General features: G+C 45.8%; 1 protein-coding gene across 1 annotated transcript in view; it reads left to right on the top strand.

Annotated features, from left to right (window-relative positions):
- The window catches only part of LOC138453779 (PHD finger protein 7-like), a 1,510,505-nt gene that overhangs the window by 74,054 nt on the left and 1,420,250 nt on the right, over positions 1-16,201 (top strand). Inside the window, exon 2 of the mRNA XM_069606924.1 lies at positions 8,601-8,663. The gene's annotated coding sequence lies outside the window, so the exon portion shown is untranslated. The remainder of the gene's footprint in view (positions 1-8,600; positions 8,664-16,201) is intronic.

Below are 16,201 nucleotides of genomic sequence, written 5' to 3'. Positions count from 1 at the left end.
ATAGTGTGGACACAGAGGGACACCAGCCCACTGTCACCGCCTACAGAAGAGCCACAAACCCCTGAGCGCCCTCACCGCTGCCAGCATGCTCAAGACACCAGAGAGCCCTTGCCACCGTCAGTGTGCACATAGACCTGAGCCGGACATTGACACGCCTTCCTATGGATCCCCTGACAACAGCCCATGGCCACAGCACAGCCCTCCTCCCATACGGCACACACCACCAAGCAGCACCGTTCTGCTGAGGCTGGAGGAGATGGAGCTTAGGCCGAGGGAGATGGAGGCAATAGGGCACACACACTCGGAACACCTGCAGGTCATCCGTGACTGCCTACAAGGGGCCACCCACAGGATTGTGCGGGCCATTACTAGAAACCGGGCCGAGTCAGCTGCCAGTACGTCCACTCTGACAGTATATGCCCAGAGGGTCAGGGAAATGACTGAAGGGATCTCGGCACTCACAGAGGCCATCCGCCAGAGCATGGTGGTCACACTCCAACATACCCGGGGGCCAGGCTCCAGCCCTTCCAGTTCTACGACTCCCACAGAGGTGTCTCAGCAGAGCATACCAAGGCATCAGTCTCAGCGCCATTTGCACCCAAGATCACCAGGGGCTGGCAGGGTGGAAAGAGGCCATGTTATAACCAACATCGTGACACTTATTGTGCTGAGTGGTCATGCTGAGGAGTTGGTGGTGGGAGAAGGAAGGGGGGATAGTGTGCTGGGGAGTTGGTGGGAAGAGGGATAGTGTGCTGGGGAATTGGTGGGAGGAGGCAAGGAGGTAGTGTGCTGGGGAGTTGGTGGTGGGAGAAGGGAGGGGGATAGGGTGCTGGGGAGTTGGTGGTGGGAGGAGGGAGGGGGTAGTTGGGGCACTTCATATAATTAAAACTGTTAAACTTCATCAATGCAATGACATTCCTGATTGTGCCATTGTCGTGTTTCTTAATGAGGTGAGTGTCACACAGTCGTGCATGGCTTGTACCATGTGAAAGTTTCAGAAGAAATTGACTATCGGTCCCTGGTGGGCCTATCTCCCATCCCTCACGTCATCTCTGGCAATGTGTGCATTTGCCTCTGCCACAGGCACTGCATCCTTATCCTCTGGGGATGACATGTCCACGTAAGGGGGTAGCAGAACATTTCTGTTCATGCAGATATTGTGCAGCATATTTTACCCACTTTCCCTGGAGCGTACATCCGGGCTCCACGGGTACGGTCCAGGCAGCGGAAACGTGCCTTCAGGAGGCTGAAGGAACGCTCAGTGCACACACAGGTCCTGCTGTGAGCGTGATTTTAGGCATTCCCCTGCGGTTTTTGTGGATCACACACAGGCGTAATTAGCCAGGGCAGCTGTGGGTATCCGGAGTCACCTGCATGGGGGGAGGCATAGACATTAGTCATGGTGTAAGGTGTGGGGGTGGCCTTACACAATATCAGGTCAATGGACATCTTGTGCATGAAAATGGGTCTTCATTTCACGTCATGTGTCTAGTCAATGTCTGTGCATAGTGTGTTACTCATGTCATGCATTTGTTCTGTTTCACATGTACCCTTTTTCCTTGCAGCATATGTTACGCAAGGTGTTTGTCGGTGACATGTGCAGCTGACATGGTGGCTGTCATGTGGCAGTGTATTTCCACCATGCATGGCATGCTGGGTTTCCCATGGGCCCTACCTGAGCATCTGGTGCCACTAGGTCGCCATTGAAGGCCGGACGCACATGGGTGCATTTCTGTGGTATTGGCAGGGTTGTTATGTGAGGCGATGTGGCCATTTGTCAGCATTTCCTTGGTTGGTGCATATTGCATTGTGGTACCTGTAGTCAAGTTCGTGTTTATAGTTGCTACTGTATGTGTGCATCAGCTTCTCCATACAGGTATGTCCAACATGTGCATGCTCTGTGGGCTGTACTGTGACGTTGGTGCGGATGGTGGTCAAGTGCAGATTTTGCATTCGCTAGTCATGCCATGCTTTGTGTAGTTATTCACATCCCCCCCTCCCATTTGAACATGTTCTTCACAGCGCATGCATGCAGGCATTTCTCCTCACCCACTATCCATGTCCATAATCATCTGTGCCTCTCAATGATCCTGGCAGTGTGCTGTTCCGTAGGACCATGGAATCGTCAGTGGAACCAGGGTAGCGGGCACATCAGTGGGTGATGTAGAGGTTGGGGTCGCAGATCACCTGCACATTCCGGGAGTGGTAATGCTTGCGGTTATGGTACACTGTTTTGTGGGCCTGGGGGGGCCACCAACGCAACATGGGTACAGTCCAGGGCAGCGATCACGTTTGGCATTTGGGCAATGGCATAGAACTGTGCCTTCATGGCTTTGACCTGTGCTGGGGTGGTAGGTAGTGCGATGTGGCGTTGCAGTTGCCGCAGGAGGGCTTCAAGCACCTGGGCCAACACTGTAGAGAGTGGGCTGTGCCAGGGCACGCATCATGGCCACAGAGTGCTGAAGGTGCCAGTTCCAAGAAATTGTAGGACAGACACTAGATCTCCTTTTTATTTTGCTGCACCTCCCTTTTCAGGTTGTGCTGGTTGATTTCCTCAGCATGTGCAGCAAGGGTGTCCGCCAGCATGTTCAGTTCTTTGTCTGAAAAATGCATTTTGCGCAGGCGAGGGTTCGATTTTCTTGTAGCCTTGGACATTTTCAATAGATAGGCCCTGGTCTCTCCTCTGTAGCAGTGGTGGTTTGGGAGGATTGCAATGGATTGTTTTTTTAAAGATGGCTGCCGGCGCATTTTCCGTTCCGACGCTATGACGTTACTTCCGGATCCAGTATTACGAGTATTACGGTATTAGAATGATGTTATTACCGGGTCGGTAATAAGGGGTGCCTCCTAGGTGGAGGCGGTATCGGCGGGTCCCGTGATGGCGCTATCGGGGGGTTGGAGGGCCTTTAGCGCCATGGCGGTATGGCCATTACCAGCATGGGGGTTCGCGCAGGCTTGCGCACTCGTAATCACACGCTATTAGCAGCGTCATACGAGCACAGACCCGCTAGTTCCTCCATCCCGGTAAGGAGCCCGTTTTTACCGCGCTGCTCGTAATGATGCCCAGAGTGTTTTAATCAGACACAGTGTTTTAATCAGTCCTACTACCTTACACGAAGGAACCCCCGCAAGAAGTTAGAACACTAATAAAAGAATGCTTACCCCAATTTGGAAGCTGCATGGGATGAGCTCATAGGAAATCATATCAAATTTAGCGTTCTTCTGTAGGGGAGCTCATGGGCAATCTTGTAAGGTTCAGGGTTCATCTGTGGGAGCAGGGAACGGGAGACGTGTAAAAATAGTGGCTCAAATTAAGCTAAGGGATCAAAGTGCTGCATCTGTAAGTAAAAAAAGATGTTGTGTAGTGTTAAATAGACTCACCTATTAACCTACAAGCCACGCATCAAAGGGAATTTCCATAGACAAGAACCAGTGTCCGCGGATGGAATAGCTCTAAAATGGCTGCTTAAAATATCGGCGTAATGATGCTACGTGATGATGTTGTGCCGTAGTGATGGCCATGATGTCATAAATGTAAACAGAGACGCGGTCGCTTACACAGAGTCTTAGGGTGAAACAAAAGATATAGTATGAAGTAAAAATACCTCCTAGTGTGAGATTATTAGTTAAGTGAGCAAAGACAGATTACAAAGGGATTGATCTAAATTTCCAAAACTGAGCAAATAAGAATGCTCCTTGCGGCCGGGAAACTAAACAGCCAGGGCTAGTAATTAGTGATCTACCGACTATGGTCTCTGTAATCACCACCTATAACTTTAAGATGAATAACATATCCAAAATCAAAATGGAGTGTTAGCGAAGTGAAAGCGAAGTTGTCTGTAAGTGTGGGGTCAGTGGAGTCTATACCATGGTACTTGACCAGGTTCATAATATAACACATTAGCAATAGTTGTCCCAGTTCATTGCTCTTATGATACAGTCATCCAAATGACTTAATTCTAACTCCAAAGAGTGTACAATCTATAGTACTTTAGTAATTCCGATTAGTAAGCAAGGCATATCTTGATGATAACTGCAATCAGTTCTATAACAAGTTGTGGTACACCGGCTCATATATGTTACATGAAATGTGAAAAGTGAGGACAGTGCATGCAGGTGTTGTTTCAAAGTAATAAGGTGCTAGTAAACAATGGATATCTGACACAAATGAGTTTGCACAACAAAACTAAATTCTTACTCAAAAGAGTGTACAATCTGTGGAATTTTAGTTAAATGAATTAGTTAGCGCTACATATCTTGAGGAGAACCATGAAATTAGTCCTGCAACAAATTGTGATACACCGTCTCATATATGTTATATAAAAAGTGAGGACAATGCCTGTAGGTGTTGTTCCAAAGTAATATAGTACTAATAAACAATAAATGTCTGACTCGAGTGAGTCTGCATTCTGATCATTACTGTAAAAACAGCTGTGGTGGACATTAATGTGCAATTGTACCTTGTATGCACCTGGTACCTAGGTCAATAATACTGTTGTACCATGATATTTACAAGAAAGGACACAGGTAGAAATCTTCATTCATCCCAAGGGGGGCTATTGCGTCTAGATAGTAAATCCAATGGAGTTCCCGTTGTGCTAATTTCTTATTCATATCACACCCTCTTGGTAGTGGGTGCACTATTTCAATTATAACCCATCTCATTTGTGCTATAGTGTGGACACAGAGGGACACCAGCCCACTGTCACCGCCTACAGAAGAGCCACAAACCCCTGAGCGCCCTCACCGCTGCCAGCATGCTCAAGACACCAGAGAGCCCTTGCCACCGTCAGTGTGCACATAGACCTGAGCCGGACATTGACACGCCTTCCTATGGATCCCCTGACAACAGCCCATGGCCACAGCACAGCCCTCCTCCCATACGGCACACACCACCAAGCAGCACCGTTCTGCTGAGGCTGGAGGAGATGGAGCTTAGGCCGAGGGAGATGGAGGCAATAGGGCACACACACTCGGAACACCTGCAGGTCATCCGTGACTGCCTACAAGGGGCCACCCACAGGATTGTGCGGGCCATTACTAGGAACCGGGCCGAGTCAGCTGCCAGTACGTCCACTCTGACAGTATATGCCCAGAGGGTCAGGGAAATGACTGAAGGGATCTCGGCACTCACAGAGGCCATCCGCCAGAGCATGGTGGTCACACTCCAACATACCCGGGGGCCAGGCTCCAGCCCTTCCAGTTCTACGACTCCCACAGAGGTGTCTCAGCAGAGCATACCAAGGCATCAGTCTCAGCGCCATTTGCACCCAAGATCACCAGGGGCTGGCAGGGTGGAAAGAGGCCATGTTATAACCAACATCGTGACACTTATTGTGCTGAGTGGTCATGCTGAGGAGTTGGTGGTGGGAGAAGGAAGGGGGGATAGTGTGCTGGGGAGTTGGTGGGAAGAGGGATAGTGTGTTGGGGAATTGGTGGGAGGAGGCAAGGAGGTAGTGTGCTGGGGAGTTGGTGGTGGGAGAAGGGAGGGGGATAGGGTGCTGGGGAGTTGGTGGTGGGAGGAGGGAGGGGGTAGTTGGGGCACTTCATATAATTAAAACTGTTAAACTTCATCAATGCAATGACATTCCTGATTGTGCCATTGTCGTGTTTCTTGATGAGGTGAGTGTCACACAGTCGTGCATGGCTTGTACCATGTGAAAGTTTCAGAGGAAATTGACTATCGGTCCCTGGTGTGCCTATCTCCCATCCCTCACGTCATCTCTGGCAATGTGTGCATTTGCCTCTGCCACAGGCACTGCATCCTTATCCTCTGGGGATGACATGTCCACGTTAGGGGGTAGCAGAACATTTCTGTTCATGCAGATATTGTGCAGCATATTTTACCCACTTTCCCTGGAGCGTACATCCGGGCTCCACGGGTACGGTCCAGGCAGCGGAAACGTGCCTTCAGGAGGCTGAAGGAACGCTCAGTGCACACACAGGTCCTGCTGTGAGCGTGATTTTAGGCATTCCCCTGCGGTTTTTGTGGATCACACACAGGCGTAATTAGCCAGGGCAGCTGTGGGTATCCGGAGTCACCTGCATGGGGGGAGGCATAGACATTAGTCATGGTGTAAGGTGTGGGGGTGGCCTTACACAATATCAGGTCAATGGACATCTTGTGCATGAAAATGGGTCTTCATTTCACGTCATGTGTCTAGTCAATGTCTGTGCATAGTGTGTTACTCATGTCATGCATTTGTTCTGTTTCACATGTACCCTTTTTCCTTGCAGCATATGTTACGCAAGGTGTTTGTCGGTGACATGTGCAGCTGACATGGTGGCTGTCATGTGGCAGTGTATTTCCACCATGCATGGCATGCTGGGTTTCCCATGGGCCCTACCTGAGCATCTGGTGCCACTAGGTCGCCATTGAAGGCCGGACGCACATGGGTGCATTTCTGTGGTATTGGCAGGGTTGTTATGTGAGGCGATGTGGCCATTTGTCAGCATTTCCTTGGTTGGTGCATATTGCATTGTGGTACCTGTAGTCAAGTTCGTGTTTATAGTTGCTACTGTATGTGTGCATCAGCTTCTCCATACAGGTATGTCCAACATGTGCATGCTCTGTGGGCTGTACTGTGACGTTGGTGCGGATGGTGGTCAAGTGCAGATTTTGCATTCGCTAGTCATGCCATGCTTTGTGTAGTTATTCACATCCCCCCCTCCCATTTGAACATGTTCTTCACAGCGCATGCATGCAGGCATTTCTCCTCACCCACTATCCATGTCCATAATCATCTGTGCCTCTCAATGATCCTGGCAGTGTGCTGTTCCGTAGGACCATGGAATCGTCAGTGGAACCAGGGTAGCGGGCACATCAGTGGGTGATGTAGAGGTTGGGGTCGCAGATCACCTGCACATTCTGGGAGTGGTAATGCTTGCGGTTATGGTACACTGTTTTGTGGGCCTGGGGGGCCACCAACGCAACATGGGTACAGTCCAGGGCAGCGATCACGTTTGGCATTTGGGCAATGGCATAGAACTGTGCCTTCATGGCTTTGACCTGTGCTGGGGTGGTAGGTAGTGCGAAGTGGCGTTGCAGTTGCCGCAGGAGGGCTTCAAGCACCTGGGCCAACACTGTAGAGAGTGGGCTGTGCCAGGGCACGCATCATGGCCACAGAGTGCTGAAGGTGCCAGTTCCAAGAAATTGTAGGACAGACACTAGCTTCAGCAGTGGGGGCACAGCTGTCCGTATTTTGATCCTTCTCCCTATGTCGTCCTGTATTATGATGAGCAGCTGTTATGGTCTCCCTATTGAGGTGGCACAGGGTGACGAACTGGCTGTCAGTGAGGGTCCAGGGTGAAGGCCTGACCCTGGGGATCGGTGCACGCCTTGCTTGGGCTCTCCTCCTCCCGTCTCATCCTCCCCCACCCCCTGTGCTCCCTGTGCGCTGGGGCCTGATTGTCCTGCCTCTCAACTTCCAGGTGCAGCATGAGCAGCTGCTTCACTCAAATCACAGTAGCTAGTGGCAGCATGGTGTTTGGAAAGGAAACAGTGTTTGGGGTAGGAGTGTGCCTTAAGTAGCCCTCTGCAGTGGATTGTGCTCACCTGTGGCTTCCTTTCTGTCACATGTGTTCATTTACCCCCAGCTCGAAGCTGGAGGTAACTGCACCGTGTTCTCTGCGGTATTAGTGTCGGTTTCCGGCGCTAATACTGCCGTACATGGACTTGTGATGCGACTGGTTGCGCTTCATGTGGCCGGCAGAAATACTGCCGACTGTGGTGGCGCTGGCTGTAATAGCGCTGGCTGATTTTACAATTGGCTGTATTTGCACCAGCTCATGATACAGCAGAGTGGTTGTAGCAGTGCTAATTCCGTTACCGCCACTTTTAAGAGGGTCTGCCAGACTTGAGATGAGGCTCTTTATCTTTTGGCCTTTTGATGTTGGGCAAACACGAAATAAATCAACCAATAGTCACTCGCTCAGACAAATGCTCTTGTATTAGGGTAAAAGGTGCATCTGTGTCAGGGTATATTACAAATCTCTATGACAAATTCTGTATGTTACATTATATACAGATGCTAGCTGCAAAGTGAATCCATGCCATCCATTTCTGGCTATTTAGATGACAACTCTTTTGTTTTTTTAGTCTTGTAGAATCATAGTCATAATGTGACATCAATACTGCAAGTCCAACAAATCAAAAGTGCTTTTGTCTCAAAATCCAGGACCGACTGAGGTTGTTGCACGTGGTATTGTACTAATCAGTGTAGAACATCATTGGGTGCTATGCATCACCTTTGGGGGGCCAGGCTTTCGTATTTTCCTTAGTGACAAAAGGCTGAACGTTAATATGGCTAGAGAATGTAACTTTTCAGAAGAATTATATGTTGTACAAGTTCTCCCATGCATCTTGTGGTCCAGAATACAGTTAGATCTACAGCTCCCCTTGCAACACAGTCTGAGTTGATTTGGTGCATATACATTTTCATGCTTTCTAATATTTATTTATCATGTTGTGTTATGGACACACTTTTTACCTGATAAACAAACTTCAATAAACAACACACCACTCCTAGGAAACTGGTAGAAAATATTTTGGTTGCAACTGTAGGTGATCCTAATTTTGGAAAAAAATTGTTTTCCCACAGGATCACACAATCTTCAAGCAAACAATGAAAACAGTTATTTCCAAGCTGCAGGGGCCACCTTAGGTAAGTCATATTTGTTTACATCTTGGTGGAGTTATTGTATCACAGACAAATGAATGAACAAGAGAGAAGAATCAAACATTCTTCAAGGCCATTCACTGGTCACTTTCGCCCACTACCCAAAATCTTCATCAAGAATTTTAAGCCCCAAATGAAGACTCGAATAGCAGGTGGGGGTTGCACATTTTTCACATTTTCACAAAAGAAAATCATGTCCACCTTTGGCTGGAACATACCACCTAATTGGGCAAATATATTGCTATACAGTTATACCAAGATGTTACTTTGTGGAGGCAGAAATGTTCTTGGGTGTCCTTCGGCTGCTTAGGTTTGACTCAGGTGGAGCTTTTGCACCCTTTGCTCATAGGTAGCGCTTCATTGCCACTGTTGGGTTAGGTCGTCTACCATTAGTTCTGAATCATAGGTGGTGCTTCATGTCCTCGTGTGTCCTTAGGCTGTGTGATGAATGTTAAGATGTCGACACCATTTCCCTATGGAGCCCCCCCTTCTTTTCTTGCCGGACAGGGGAGGTCTATGCCAGATAGTTCCCATAGAGGTAGTGTCAAAGGATAGTTTCTTATGAAAGGAAGAACTTTACTTAAAAATCAAGTTATCCATACACAATCTGTGTCTACCCATGATACAACCTGCCACCCAGCCCTGCCTGTCCCCTTTTCTTCAACACACTTTTCTCCCGTTTGCTCTGATTCTCATCGCACAGTAAAATACTCTCCACCTGTAAGGAAATCAACTTGTTCCATTCTACCTCATATGTTGAAAAGAAGTTCTGATGACATCACCATGAATCCTTGTGACTCTCCATCATGTTATTTTTGTAACTTTAAACCTACTGAAACCACAGAACCAGATCTCCTCAGTAATACCAGCTTTTCTGTCAATAGCTATGGAGAAGGAGAGCAGGATATTTATACTGTGACGAAGAAGAGGAGAAATGGAGGTAGTGAAGAACAAGACCTCCATACTGTGACGAGAAGTCGCATGAAGCCAGTACTTACCTTGTGTCCAAGCCAACTACGCTCTCCAGCTTTTCAAAGACCTCCTTTTTATTTTTTTTATTTTATTATTATGTGTTAGTTTGGATTCCAAACTTTTACGTTATATTGATTTCCTTATATATCACATCAGATTTCCAAGTGTGCTATAAGGTGTCTTTCAAGGTTTGTTGCATGGTGTCTTGTTTAGTGTTTTTCATTCGTCGTGATCAAGGTCCAGAATTGGATGATCATGGTGATCAGCTTCTGGTTAGTGCCAGAAATGATTTGGAGCCACATTTCCTTTTCCTCATAGTTAGGTCTCTGTGGGTGCATCATGCTGTTGAAATGCTTCCTTCATTCCGTCACAAAGGTGCATTACATGAAAATGTGGTACATTGCTTCTGGTTGGTTATCAATTTTGCAGAATCTGCAGACGTTTTCCTCAGCTGTTATCTGTTTTGTTTCCGCTAAATATTGTTTGGTGGGCAGAATATTCAAGCGTAGTCTGAGATACAGTTCCCGGATTGTTCTTGAAGGGAATTTTTCCAAATAAGGTGGAAGCTTGTTAAGCGCTCTTATTTCAGTATCAGAGGTTATGTTCATTTTGTATCCTGCTTTATCGGTGTTTGTCTTTATCCAGCCGTTGTCTTTAATATTCTGTTTGGCCTTCAGCGGTCTGTTTATTAGCATTTAAACAGAAATGTCATTTTCATTCAGAATCCGGAGACATGCTTTTTCCCATAGATCAAAAGTAGTCGGGGTTAAGGTTTCTTTTCTTCGGAGAAATATCTTGGTTGCCCGTGTTTCCTCGTTAACTTTTTCGGTATACGTCCAATTGTTTCCAACTTCGTATAGCATTTAATGATTGAAGTCCTAATTCATGTTGTATCCTTGGCATAGGGTACGACTTAGCCACGCATAGTATTTTCCTCCAAAAAATAACTTCCACCGTTGGCCAGATTTTGGGAGAGATGTTAATTAAGGTTTCGCTCCCTTATAGAAGTATGGCACTTGCTTTCTGCTTGTAGAAAGCCACCACATGTTTCATGGTGAATTGGCCCTATTTCTGGTGGATAATCAGGCCTCGTCTGGCTAGAGTAAGAGCTCTGCGTCTTAAATGATTGAACCAGGGCTGTTCCATGTTGGATTGCGAGAGCAAAAAGGCAAGATATTTGGTCTCCTCCTCTACCTCCAATGTTTGTCCTGCTATATGTAGTCACAGAAGATCATGTTGTTTTTTTGTACAGAAGCCAAGGGACATGACTTGGGTTTTTTCCGGGTTGATTTCCAGATTGTTTTTTATGAAATGTTTGCGTTTATTCAATCTTTTCTGGAGGCCAACCTTGGTCTTGTCAAGAATTACAATGTCGTCCGCGTATAGAATATATGGGACCGGAGTGTCGTTTAACTTAGGCGGATTGGATGTAGGTATATTTTGTTTCTCAGCAATGTCTAACAAATAAAAGTTGAAAAGGGTGGTGGCCAGCGGGCACCCTTGTTTAAGTCCCTTAGAGGTGTAGATCACAGAAGACAGGGCTTCATCTTTTGTGAGTCGTACTCAAATTGTGCTATCGCTATATAGCACTTTGATGGGTTATATCAGCTCTTGAGGGGAGTTGTGTTTGTGGAGCTTTTCCCACCCACAGTTTATTTCTATTGATGCTGTCGAAGGCCATCCGGAGGTCAACAAAGATGGTGTGGGTGTTAGTTTGAGTTCTAGTCGACTCCTGGAGGTTGAGGATTAATAAGCTGATATTGGTGCCCACGTTTTTAGCGAATCCAGTTTGGTGAGGGTCCTGTTTATTGGTTTCCATGGTCCTTTCATTGAACCGTTTGACTAAGATTGAAGCGAAGATCTTCCCAAGTGGATCTAACTGATTTTGCTCGCCTTTTTTGAAGACGGGGACGATGATCGCCAATTTCCAAGATTTAGGTATATAGTTGTTTTCTGAAATAAGAGTGAATAGTCTCATGCATAGTTTTGCCTAGGCTTCAGGTTGGCTTTTGATGATGCTGTTACTAAGGCCGTCAGGTCCCGGGGTTCTTGAAGGATTTAGTTGTCTAATGTGTGAGAGGATCTCTTCATAGTTCCCTAGATTGTACCAGGGCTTCCTGTTCGTATTGGAGGAGGTATTGTCATTCCCTTTTTCTGGATTCGCATTTTATATGGACTGAAAGTGGGCGATCCAATCTTTTTCAGAAACATCAACAATCATTTGTTGTTCGGTCGCTTGAGTCGGATTGAGTAATGTCCATAGGTCTCTTATGTTCCTTTTGTTCAAGGCAGCCAGTATAGATTCAGCGTTGTTTTGTGCCACAGTTGCTCGCATTTTCTTGAGCCAATTTCTGAATGTATGTTTTATGCTTTTGATTTTGCTCGTTTTGTTTTTGAATGGTTTTTCATGACTATTCTCAGATTTTCTAATTTTTTTTTGCGATTGCAACTCCCTCAAGATAAGCACGGGTATGGGTTATTTTGATGGGTCGGCCTTGTGCATTTCTCTTTAGATAAGGAGTTAAAAGCCATTCATAATTGATTTTTTCTTTGTCACCGCTGTTGGATGATATGAATAGGTCTTCCAGTCCTACAATTTTGGCATCTGGTATGCGTAACCCGTTGAGGCCAGTATTGATAGTTAATTTAGGGAGTTTCGTCTTTTCTAAGGATTGATGTGGGGTGTTATGTTATCTGGAGTTTGGCATGGTCACTGTTCTTGTCGGCCTTGACTTTCAATTCAGTGGTTCTATCATATAAGTTATGGGAAATGTATATGTAATCAAAATGCCCGTTAGTTTCCCCATTGTGCCAGGTGGGCTTGGCAGGGATGACCCTTCTTGTGTTTCCATTCAGGAGCCTAAAATGTCGCCTCCGAAGTGCGGCTGACCTGGATTTGGCTTTCTCGCTTAAGTTGTTGTCAGGAGTTTCGTTCCTATCTTCCTGAAACAGATGAAGGTTTACATCTCCACAAATGATTACCTGTAGAAGATAGTGTTTATTGTAAAGATTGTCGATTTGAGTCAATAGCTCATCTTGGAAATCCTCGTCGGAGGGCAGTGAAGGGCTCCAGTAAATATTGAGAATCGCCCAGAAGATGGATATCTTTTGCTTTCAGGTTTATGGAATTAATGTGATTTTGTTTGAGAACAGTTAATTGGAACCATGGAATTGGGGATAGTGCTTCAATTTGTTCGTAGTTTGCTTCGACTCTCCACAACGTTATGAGTCCGGCTTATGGACGGCCTTTGGTTTTAGATATGGCCATGATCGTGTGGTTCAAGTACCCATCACAGAGTGGAATTACTAAGAGCCAAGTCTCTTGGAGGCAGACTATTTTGAAATTTGCAAGTTTGTTGCTATCATTTCCGAATAAGTGTGTAAAGCCTCTTGTGTTACAAGAGCAGAGAATGGAAGATTGGAGCGGTTCGGTCTGTGGACATTATAGGTAAGTGGTGGTTTTCTGTCGCCTGTGTTTTTCTGTAATGGCGTGCGTAGGATAGCTTGATGATAGATCTCTCTGGGTATTACTCGTATAATTGTGGACACATCGCAGACATCTTGGTTCCCATGCCACGGACGGCAGCATTCCATGATGGTCTTGGTTCTCCCGTTGCTCCCATCTTCTGCTTCTGTTACCTGATGTATTTGAACGATCTTCTTTTTCAGTGCTGCCGATTGATTGGTTGGGAAGTGTGGATTTGCGGTACCAAGTAAATCCGAGTGCTTCCAATTGCACTTCTTGTTTCATAATTTGGAGGACTGTTTAATGGGAATAGCATTCTATTGATATGGTGTCTGTTTTTCCTTCATCTGGGAATTCGACCACTTTGATATCACTTGATCGGATATCTCGCAGAAAAGGAATTGCGTTAAGTAATCTCAGCAAGTTTGTTCTATTCATAATTAAATCATCACACAGCGATTCTGATCTGTGAACCTCAATTCCGTATTGATTTTTTTTCTCGCGTGGATTAATGAAAATTGGAAGTTTGACAATGCGATTAGCGTTATCATCCATGTGTGGTCGCGTACCAATAGTTCATCCATTCTTCTGTTCTTGTGATGATTCACTTTTTTCCGTTTTGCGTTTGAAGACTTTCGGAGTGAATTAGCGTGTATTCTTGGTCTGTGTGATGTCTTCCGTGATCCTGGTTTGATGGCAGTTCTGACCATTCACTTTCCGTGTTGGAAATTTCTTCACAGGCAAGTATTTTGTATTTGCTATTTCCTGTATCTCCTTCAAGATATTCATCGACTATTCGCGGCAATCATCCGATAACTTAGTATCAGTTCTTTCTGCAGATGAGCTCATGCGGATCGCCGCAGTTTGTTCTGGAAGTGGATCATCATATGTTGACAAATTTATAAGAAGGTGCAGGGTTCTCTTGTCTATTATATCTTGTTTTTTATCACAGGCCAATTTGTTTATTGGCTGTGATCTTGGGGATTGGGGTTTTTGTTTTTCTGGGTTTTGAGTCTTGTCTCTTTTGAAGTTGCAATTTTGTTTGCTAAGGGTGTAGATAGGTTTCTCGTGATCCTTTTCCGGGATGGTTTTTTGGTTGGTTTTATTTTTCCATTTGTGTTCTGAGTTTTCTTGCCGTTTTTGATCGCGTTATTTTTGGTTCTGTTCAAAAATCAAATAGGTGTCTGCAGAGGGTTTGTCTGGTCCATTTCTTTAATTTTCTGACAGTCCTTCTGAGTAAGGCATTGTGTGATTGATGGTGGTGTCTGGGTGTTCGGTGGTATTGGCAGGGACAGAGATAGGCTGAGGAGGCAAAGTGGATGTTGCAGATGGAGTTGAAGAATTTGATGTTGTCGCTTTGAATTCTGTGTTTACCTTTGTTGTTTCTTCGGTGGGCCATTTTTTCATGAGTTTTGATTTTGATTATTCTTTTTTTCTTGTTGTTTGCTGAGGAGTATGTTCGTTAGCATGCTTGCATTTTGTGCTTTCTCTTTTCGGTCTTGTCGTGCAACATCAAATAGTCGGTTCTGCCAACTGTTACTGCTTTCAGCCTCGATGTCCATTCGAGATTGGATCTTGTTAACAAACGCCTCCATATGAGTTTGTTTGGTATGGATCATTGCAATTAAAGTTGCTTGGTCGCGTATTGCTTCGTTAATAGACTCGTAGAATTTAATGAACGGAATTAGGACCAGCTTAGAAGCAGTTATCATAGTGCTTTGAAGCTCTGCCATAGTTGTTGGTAATCGGTTTGTGCGCTGTTCTTTTGCGGGATCACAATGACATGTGGATTTCGCTTCCGTGTTATTACTGTTTTCAGAAGAGATCTGACATACATGTGGGGATTGCGTTTGCTGGTTAGTTTTGGTGTGATTCTTGCTTTGACCAGTCTATGCGGTATAATTTCTGTGGTGAGAGTTAGTTGATATTTTATCAAATTTGATGGGAAGGGATCTGTCTGGGTCCCTTTCAATGGATTTAGTATATCGGATACTTCCAAAGATTTCCCTTCTCTTGTCTCGATCTTTTATGATTGACTCAATTTCATTGGAATCCAAAAAAAGTTGTGCATTACGTTGCTTTTCAGAGTTGTTTGGGGGGCACTGTCATTATTGTTGTTCAGTTGGTATTTGTCATAATTGAGTAGCCAGTGTTTCCTGGCTTGAAGTGCTGGTTTCTTTTGTGCTGTTAAGGGTGTAGTCATCATGTCTTTAGTATTGTAGATTGTAGAAGGGATATTTTCTTTCTTCGCATATTTGTATTGATTTTCAGTTTGCTCTTTTTGCCTTTCTCTGGAATATTGCTGGAAGGGTAGAGTGAGAATAGACTCTGGGCAATCATCATTTCTGTCTATTTTGGTGTTGGTATGAGAAGATAATGCCAGAGGGGTGTTCAGAAAAATCTCTGTTGGCATGATATTAGGTATGTTGGAGGATTCAAGGATTTGTTCTCCCTTATACTTTGTGATGAAGTCATCATTCGGGGAGAGTGGGATTTGGACTAGCCCGGCATCTTGCTTGGTATCTTCAGAAGGCATGCCTTCCACTGCGGCAGGGTGATCTCTGTCATTGTTCATGTTGGGAAGGCATCCAGTTGTGCAGACACGAAGGGGGAGTGCAGTGCCCTTTCCGTGAGCCACTCCTTTCTGTGGTTGCAGCAGCATAGGTGCGTCGCCACACTCACTCTCTAGGTGATCTGACGTGCCGTCGTAGGAAGAAGTACAGAGTCACTGTTGATTGGCACTGAGTGTGAGAGTAGCTTTGTGCGCTGTCGGGTTTGAGGGGCAGAAAGAACGTCCTTGTTGGGTTTAGAAGGGCAAGGAGGGGCAGGGCTGCAGGAAAGAAATACAGCGATTCTCTGTGTCGTTGAAGTTACTTTTGATATTGAAGTTATTGCAGAGGAACGTGCGGGTGAATCAATGATACAAATTGGAATCCTTGGAGAAAAGGTTGATGCCACTAGCGGGATCAAAGGGGCGAGCCTCTGCAGTCTCCCACTCATGTAGCTGGCTCAGGCGTGTTTTGTCTGGTGTTTGTGGAAGTTCAAAGAACCGGAGGAGGCGGGCCGATGGCGTGAGCGAGATGAA

Source organism: Ambystoma mexicanum, chromosome 4p, assembly GCF_040938575.1.
Source record: "Ambystoma mexicanum isolate Mex_15411 chromosome 4p, UKY_AmexF1_1, whole genome shotgun sequence".
Classification (NCBI taxonomy): domain Eukaryota; kingdom Metazoa; phylum Chordata; class Amphibia; order Caudata; family Ambystomatidae; genus Ambystoma; species Ambystoma mexicanum.
The sequence above is the reverse complement of the archived record's forward strand: the minus strand, read 5'-3'. Positions and strand labels throughout refer to the sequence as shown.